The sequence below is a fragment of the Gavia stellata genome, chromosome 13, assembly GCF_030936135.1.
Source record: "Gavia stellata isolate bGavSte3 chromosome 13, bGavSte3.hap2, whole genome shotgun sequence".
NCBI lineage: Eukaryota > Metazoa > Chordata > Aves > Gaviiformes > Gaviidae > Gavia > Gavia stellata.
In genome coordinates this window covers 1323547-1332185 of record NC_082606.1, presented here as the reverse complement: position 1 = coordinate 1332185, position 8639 = coordinate 1323547, and positions in this window count along the sequence as shown.

Genomic DNA, 8639 nt, shown 5'->3' with positions numbered 1-8639 from the left:
TGGGAGAAGAGGTTAGGAAGCAGCGAGACTTAAGTGATGAACTGCTGGGCCTTGGTGGTACCACCACAGAACAAGCTGCTGGCTCTGATGTGTGATACCCTGCTTAAAGTATGGTGTTAGTGCTTAAAAGGTGGCTTGGGGAATTGCAGGCTCGTAACTCGGATGACTAGGAGGTAGAATAAGGAAGAGAGGAATGAATATGTAGATAATAGGATGTTGAGCTGCCCCTGGTGAGGGTCTGCAGGGGCTTGTGATGAGCAGCATACCCATAAGGGAAAGGCAGTGGCAGTCACCTGGACAAAGACAAGGAGCCTGGAGAACCAGGCAGCGTGAGTAACCTGTGGGATTTAGTCCCAGAGGGCTTGGTAGTTACTGAGTCTTCACATGGGCTGAGAAACCAAGCAGCTTCCTGGAAGAGAAGTTCTCAAGACCTGTCAGATGCAAGCCCTGCAAGTCCAGCTCCTCCTGGGGAATTCCCACACCTACTCGCCCAGTTTCACGCTGTCCATCTGCTGGCGTTTGCAACACATAGGAGGACACGTGCCTGGCCCCAGGCGAGAGCAGAGCAGGTTCCTGAGTGACATACATGGCAGCCCAAGGCGCGATGTTCCCAGCGAGCTTGCGGACTCTGGGTTCTGACAGGCAGCCCTTGGCCTCGGCGTCCTGGTTCCCAGCGCGGTGATGCTGGCCTTCGCTCGTGAGGAAGTGACCAGCTGTTCTGCAGAAAGCTGGATGCTGGCCAGAGCCCGAGTTCAAACAGAGCCCGTTAAATGGCCTTTTCCCCCTTCCTCTGTGTTTAAAGCCCTGCTTGCAGCCGTAATTCTATTTATAATACCCAGGAAAAGCGAGCTGAGACTTTCCCACAGTGCCGGCTTCTCAGGCGATTGTTGTTCGGGAAGCTGGAATGTACGCGGTATTATTTTTGTATCCCCACGGGAAGGTGTTTTTTTTTATTGCATGTCACTCCATGTCCCCATCTGTGCCGAGGAAAGTTTGCAAAGCACAAGGTCTCCGGCTGCTGCTCGTGGCTCTTGAATGCTTTGCCGAAGTGCTGCTGGTTCGGGTGTCTCTGCCTGCGTGCCCCTCTTGGGGAGGATGGTGGGTTCTCTGAGAGATGTCCTGATAGCCAAGGGGCTCAAAGCCAAAGAGAAACCCCCTAGATAGATATCGCCTATCTTGTTACTGAATCCTGGGAGCATCTCTCATGTTGCTCACTTGCTCTGTGCCTCCGTGTCCCCCATGTGCGGAGGAGGGAAGACAATAATCCTGCTCGGAGTAACGGGCTCATCGTTACTGGCCTGCCCGGGGTTTTGGCAACAAGAAGTGCCATTGGGGTGGTGCAGAGGTGTTGCATGAGGCTGGGCGTGATGACAGTCTTGCAGTGTCACCGTTCGTTGCGGTGTTGCTGCCAGCCGAGTCCAGCGGGTGCTTTTTTTGCCTTTCTTGGCCATGCAAGGCCATTCCCCAGGATATTCTGGGCAGGCTGCGGACACGGCCGGGCTGTGGCAGCTCTGCGCTGCCCCTGCCCTCTGCGAGCTCCCAGCAAGCACCCGCAGGCCCCACCACCTCCTGTGCAGGCAGGTATTTTACAGAGCAATGAAGCACCCTGCTTGGACTCTTACTCTGGCAAAGAGAACACCCTGCCTGTCCTTTCCTTAGGCACTTGTCACCTGGCAACAGCTGCCTGCAGCACTTGTGGCTTTCCCCTTCCCTGCCCCACACGAGGTCCTGCGCCACTTCCGTTCTCACGTGCACAGGAGCACATTTCTGCTGTCCGTTGTTTGCTGCCCTTGCTATAAGCAGCGAGGCTCTGCTGGGCGCCGTTGCCCTTCTCTTGGTTTTTATTTCTTAAAAGCTGTCTGCAGGCAGCTTCCCAGCTCTGAGAGCTCCGTGCTTGATTTTTAGCCTGGTACTCCGAGCCGCAGCCCAGCAGAGCGCTAGCCATTTCTGCCATACTCCAGTTCTGCTAGCGCTGCGTCGCTCCTTTGCAAAATCGTTTCTGCTGTCCCCTCTCCTGGCCTGGAAGCAGTTTTGTTGCCCTGCCCAGGGTTTTGGCAATGAGAAGTGCTGTTGCGCCACATTTTTGGACTTTTTTTTTTTTTTTTTTGTTACAGCCAGTCTGATGTAGGACGGGCACCTCTGAATAGCTTTGCTGTTTGTCGCACCGGGTTTTGGGATTGATTATCCCAAACTCTAGATGCGCAACAGATGACGTCTGCAACCTTTCTATTTTAGAGGCTTGCAACGTTAGTTGTGCATCTCCTTAATTATTCACATTAATTATTGTGATTAGTTGTGGACTGTGTAGCTCTTGAACGATACTTTCCATCAGGACAAACTACAGAGAGAAGCGATGCAGTTTTTCCCAGCTGGGGAATGGAGACCCAGAGCTCATCTGCACCTGTAGCTGGTGGCGGCTCGTGGGCTGGGGCTGGGCCGGCAGGTAGCCCAGCCTCTCGGAGCTGCCTGACGCTGAGACGGAAGACGCTAGATGGAGACAGGCAAGGACAGGATGACAGGAGGACAACCGCTCGGTCACAGCCTTCTTGCGCACGGGACTGACAGCAGAGATGTTGCCCAGATGTTCAGGGCCCTGGAGAAAAGCGGGGTCCCTGTGGGACAGGCCGTCTCTCGAACGTTTGCTCTGTGCTCTTCCTTGGCTGCAGTCCTGGCCGCGCTGTCTTTGCCTTTGTGTGAGAAATGGCCAGAAGCGGGTTCACCCGCTCGACCGGCTCCATGGCAATGCAGTCACAGGGTCTCTTGCTGACCTCGCAGTGATGCAGCCACACAGATAAGGGAAATGGCGCTATTGCAGAGACGGTTGTACCAGGGAAGCAGCAGGCTGTAGCCCTTCCCTGTGCGTGTTCCCCCAGCGAGCACCACATGGCGGTCCCTTGGCTGTGCCTTCCCCGTTGGAGCGAAGCGCCGCTGGTATTGGGGTGCGTGATGGGTGCCACATCCAGCCGGAGCCTCAGACGCAGCTCCTCGGTACCTACAGCAGTGCTGCATAGCTGGCTGTGTTTAAAAGGTGTTGCCTAATGGAAAACACTTCCAAACAGAGGTTTCAAAATAAAGATAGAAAAGGGTTGGTAGCTTTATATGTAATTAATACCCTGTAGTTATTTAAAAACATCTTTAGAAACATGTCATTCAGAACTTTCTAGGGCTGTACACGTATCTGGGAACGTAATTATGTTTTCGACAGCAGCCTTTTCATCCGCTGTTCTGTGATTGCTCTTTTTTTTTTTAACATGAGGATCTTGTTTTGCTAGGGCAAAAATGAGAATGAATGCTGCCAGGGAATTTTGTTTTCATACCTCGGTCCTCCCAGCCCAGCTGCCAGTTCGGTCTTGCTGTGCTGACACGTCTGTATCATGTTACAGCCGTGGCAGCATCAGGAGTGTTTCTGGGATTTTGGCTCCCTGTGTTTCTAGGTGAGCTGTGGATAAATTCCCTAAAGCCAGTCCATCTGTGTAGCCGTGAGGCTGAAATCGTGTCTTGAGGTTTTCATGTGAGTGTCCATCTCAGAGGTGGATTTTAATTGTTTAAACTGTTGGACTGTTTAGCGTCACTAACCCATGTCTTCTATCCACTTCTTGTCTGTAACAAAAAGAAGAGGTTCCTTCCAAGCGGCGCTGGTACTGTTTTTTGCTGTTTCTTTTTATTTCCAACGGGATGAGTTGATTCCTTGGCGGACCTGCCTGGAGCTGGGGGTCAGGTTGCTGACATCAGTGGCTTTCTTTTTTAATGAGCCTTGTCAGAATTTGCTATTTAGCCATTAAGTGGTGCCAGCGCAGAGTTCACGCATGAGCTGAGTTGGAAATCTGCTAGGTGTGAATTAGTGATGAGAGAAAAGCAGGTCAAGGAACATCTTGTTTCAGAGCACGCTGAGCGTCAAGCTTAGCTTGGCGATAACTGGTGCGTCCAAGGCCTCAAACCAGCGTATGGGCAGAAGAAAGAATGCAGAAATCATGGTGACTTCCCTCTGCTGTGCTCTGAAGAGGCATCGTCCCTCTTCGTGCGGGCGGGGTGTGCATTGGCAGCAAGTGAAGATGTTCCCATGCAGAGCAAATTTGGTGCGTGTCGGAGTGGGATGAGGAGCTGGATGGTGTCAGGGGGATGAGAGCTGGTGATATGACATGGCAGCCCACCCTGAGATGGGTCTGTCACGGACTTGTGTGTCACTGATGAGCCCTGTGCTCTGGGCCGAGGCTCTGGGCCAGCCCCAGCTCCTCTGCAGACGCTGGAGAGGGCTCTGCTGGGATGGATGAGACAGGCATGGGGTGAGATGCTACCATGAAAGGCATGCCAAAGCAAGTCCCCCACAAACCTGCTGTCCCTCCAAGCACAGAGTGTCGGGATGGGTTGCCCTGAAGAGCAGGCAGGGGTTTTACCAGCAAACACTGGAAGACAGGCGGTCCCCCCACCTGTGATCTCCTGGCATAACAGAACCTGGGAATGGGGTGTGATGGAAAAAGTTAAGACGTAAAGTACAAAGCCTACAGCAAAGACAGGAACATGTAGGTGTGAGGTTCAGGCATGTGGCTCCCAGCTCGAGACTGCATCAGCCGAGAGCTGGCAGCAGTGCGTACCTGTGGGAGCAGCGCTCTCCCAGTGGAGGTTAGCTCGGGAGGTCACCTCTTTCTTGGCCAAAATAAATACTTCTGTGTTTCCCTGCCTCTGTTTCCCCTGAAGGAAGCTTCTCTGTGTCATCCCTGCATCCCTGCTCCTCTGTGCCTGGACCTCTTTTCCTCAGCTGCTCATGGAGCAGGTCACATTCCAGGATACGGCCAAAGCCTCCCAGTGCAGGGTCTGGTGGGTGGCACCAAGAGACATAAAGGGGGAAAATCTGAGGACAAATTGGTAAAAAAGAGCACATAAGAAAGCAGCACACAGGCGGTGAGGAGGAGGCTTGCTGCTGGCATGTTGCACATCTGAATCCACCTAGGTCTTTGTACTGATTTTTGTAAAAGCTCTTTCAATTATTTTTACAATGAGCTCATCTTTTCTGGCACATCTCTCCTCCCTTGTTCGTTTAATACAGGCATGGCAGGCTTCGTTTCACCTCTCTTTAGTTATCTGCATGTGAGCTGGGAACAGGCAGCTCCGCTTGTTGTCCGTGGAGAAAACAGTTACCTTCAGGGTGTCTTGTCTTGGCTCCTTTTAGACGCTGCGTGAAGACGGGATGAATGGAGCTGGAGGTGTTCCTAATAGAGCTGCCTGAACTTAGCTGAAATCAGGCCCGTGTACTGCCTCTGTGCAACGGGACTTGCTCCGAAGCTGTTTTTACTTTTCTGCGTGGTTTTGGTGGTTCGGGATACGATCCCGTGAATGGAAACGGGGTTGTGGAAAAGGATGTTTGAGTGGTGTGTCGGTGTGAAAAGGCATGATGATGATGGGAGCCACTGCTAGCCCAGCCAAAAATTCTGGAAGGCATCTTGGAGTTGCATTTTTAAGACCACAAGCTGACTGCACATTGCAAGGACAATCTAAAAATTAAAGCCTTGCATCTGCTCATGGCATTTTTCAGTATCTGAGCGAGGCTTCTTAGAAATGTCACGTCAAGAATACAGAACTATGCCTTGGAGGAGCTTGGTTTGTATCATTTGTCTTAACCTATGGCTATACCGTAAAATAAGAAATCTCGGAAGGAACATCTGGAGTCCCTGCCAATCTGAAATCCTTAAAGCGACGTCTCAAAACTCCCTAAGCAGAGGGTGTGTGGTGGTGAGGTGACACTGGCAGCACGGTAAACCTTGCTCTCCCATCATGTTAGCAGGGTGGATTTAAGCAGAGTGAGCCTAGGAGTGGGGCCCGTGGGTCCGACACCCAGATTTTGGTCCCATCCTCCAGTGGGGCCTGTGTGTTGGTGTTTGGGGACAGGTCTCGGGGATGCTGCACAGCGGCACCATATGCCTTGGCGTGCCCGTTCCACAGGGCAGCGTGGGTGGTTCAGGGCTGAAGATTGGCTCATGGCTGCAGAGTGCCTGTTTGCTGACACCTCTCGAGCTGGCGGTGAAGCTGTTAGAAACAAAGAGCCAAGGAGCTCGAGGACCTGTCCAGGCAAAACACCTCCTCTATTTGCTTTAATAATTTTGTTTTTCTCAATTCTACACCCCCATAATAATGTGTCCGGGCCTGTTTTAATGTACTGGAGGCTTCAGTTGAGGTCTGGTATCCAGATATTTCTAGAACCTGATCCTGCCTCTGTCCCATCCTCTGGAAGAGGTAATGTCGTTCCTTTCTTTCTGTGCCGCACATGCAAACGTGGACTTTGCTGCCTGGGCTTGGGGATGCGCTCCCTGCAAAAACCCCAAACCTGCATGCTTGGATTCGTCTCTTTGTGGCTCTCTGTGTATGTGAGGCTTCTGCTTGGTGTGTTCCTGTGCAGTTGGATCCATAAAGCTCATGTTTTCATGGCCCCGCAGGAATTTGCAGGCTCAGTGAAATTGCTGGGGGCTCCCTGCTGAGGCTGGCTGGGTGTTAGCCCTCTGGATCGTTTGCGAACGGAGGCAAAGAGCTGATGGAAGAAAATTTTTCGTGAAAGCTGCCTGCCTTGCTCACGGCCTGGGAGCCGAAGTGTGGTTTCTGGCTCCTCTCTGCCGCTGCAGTGTGTTAACTGCAAGCCAGGGCGCTGCTAACCCTCAAGTTGCTGATTTTCTCGAGATGAGCTCCTTTATATTTCCCAAAAACTGTTAAAATTGTTCTCTGGATAGTTTTACTATGAATGTATATGTACGCAGCTGCTTGGCTCCTAGAATTTTGTGCCTTATGGTCTAGCAGATATTTTTCCAAATGATGCAGGTCAATTATTTATTCAAGATATGGATAGCTAAACCACTTAATTATGATATAAACTTAAAGTCCTTTCCTTTAGAGAAAGGGATAAACCCCTTTCCTTTCTTTTGGCTGTTTCAAACCCACCAAATACACCTTTCCTTAGTGTTTCAAAGAGGCTGTATTCTTTTTTTTTAGGTGTGATTTAATTTACTGTTATAAAATTACATTCTTTCTGTGAATCAAGCCCGGAAATCACTGCTTGGGCACGCAAAGAGGGAGAAATGTCTTGGATTCTGGAGGAGTTGAAACTTTAACTTCGTGGATGGAGGGCAGTTTGTGATAAGAATGAGAAAAATGCCGTGAGCTTGTTTACAACCAGTCTTCACACTTCTATCTTCATACTCAAAACCTAGATCACCTGTAACTCTGGTAGCAAACTGGTAGAAAGGAAGTAAAATCTGGGTTTCTCATGCAATTTCCTTTTTAGATAGATGGCGAATGACTCTTTTTTTTATTTTGTAACAAAGACTGCAGACCCTTTTGGGGGTTGTCACCACACATCCATAGCGAGCCGGGTGGGATGTGCAACCGTGTGGGAGCACGGAACACAGCTGGGAAGGTTTAGTGCACCCATAAGGTGGGAGAGGAGTATCTCCAGCACGTTTCTTTTGCTCACAGAGCACCCGTGAGCGTTCGTGCGTGCTTGAAGTGACGTTCTCTGCTCCCCTGCCTGTGTCTGCCTGACAGGCAGCGTCTGCCCTGTCCCACGCGAGTGCTCCTGCTGGCGGGTTCACTGCAGGGGTGTGTGCTGCACATTGTTTTCCAGCATTGTTATAACAGCAATGGAAAACAGGGTGAGAGTTTGTCAACTCAGAACATGTCCAGATGCCAAACCTTTTCAAACCGATTACCTTGCAGTTCTCCTTGTTCCAGGGAAGTGTTATTTGAACACAGCTTCGCATGAAGAATGGAGAGAGGAAAGAAACGAGGGGGAGACAGGAAAAGGGCCTCCCTGGGCTCTGTGCAGCTTTGCTTGCGATTTGGGACAGAAACACCTTTGTGTTGCAGGTGACTCCAGCTGGATTCATCCTGGTGCATCGACCACTGAGAGGTGTCCTTGGGAAACCATATGCCTTTTTCTTCAAGAGCCCACAGCTAGAAATACTTCCAGAGACCTCTCTTCTTCGGGACACCCAAACCAGGCGCACGGCTGGGCAGTAATGCCTGTCTCTGTACAGGGGCAGCCTGCAGTCCTTGGGGCTCCAGTTCCAGCCACCAAGTGAGCCTGAGCTCAGGAAAGGTCTAAATGTTTTGCAGGAAGGAACTTGAGAAAATGCCTGTCAAACAGCCAAGTAAGAGATTCGTGAGCAGGTTACCTGTAGTCCTCTGAAACACTGATAAAAAGCTTCATGAGCTACCGGCATAGAGGATGTTCCCAAATACAGTACCAAAAGCTGAGTGATGCTGGAGCTCACCCTTAGGTTTAGGGTATGGATAAAGGTATTACGCCCAATGGAAGTGGTGTAATAGCTTCTCTACAGACCATATTAGCTTGTAGGAGAGTATGCTGTCCTCTGGAGGGGACTTGTGAAGCCTCTCAAAGGGAAGCTGGCACTTGGATCCTTTGGATTTGAGCTTTCAGATAGCTCTGCCTTACCATGTGTGTGATGGGTAGTACGCAACATACCTGAGAGAGATGCCACTAGCAGCTGGTGCCCGGCGTGCAAGGGCTGAGCCTGACCGGGGAAGTATCCTTGCTCCCTGCCTCCTCCTCCACATCTCAGGAAGAAGGGTTGGGAACCACCATAAGACCAGCAGCACTGACATCCGCCTCCCAGAGTGCCCCCTTCAACCGGCCC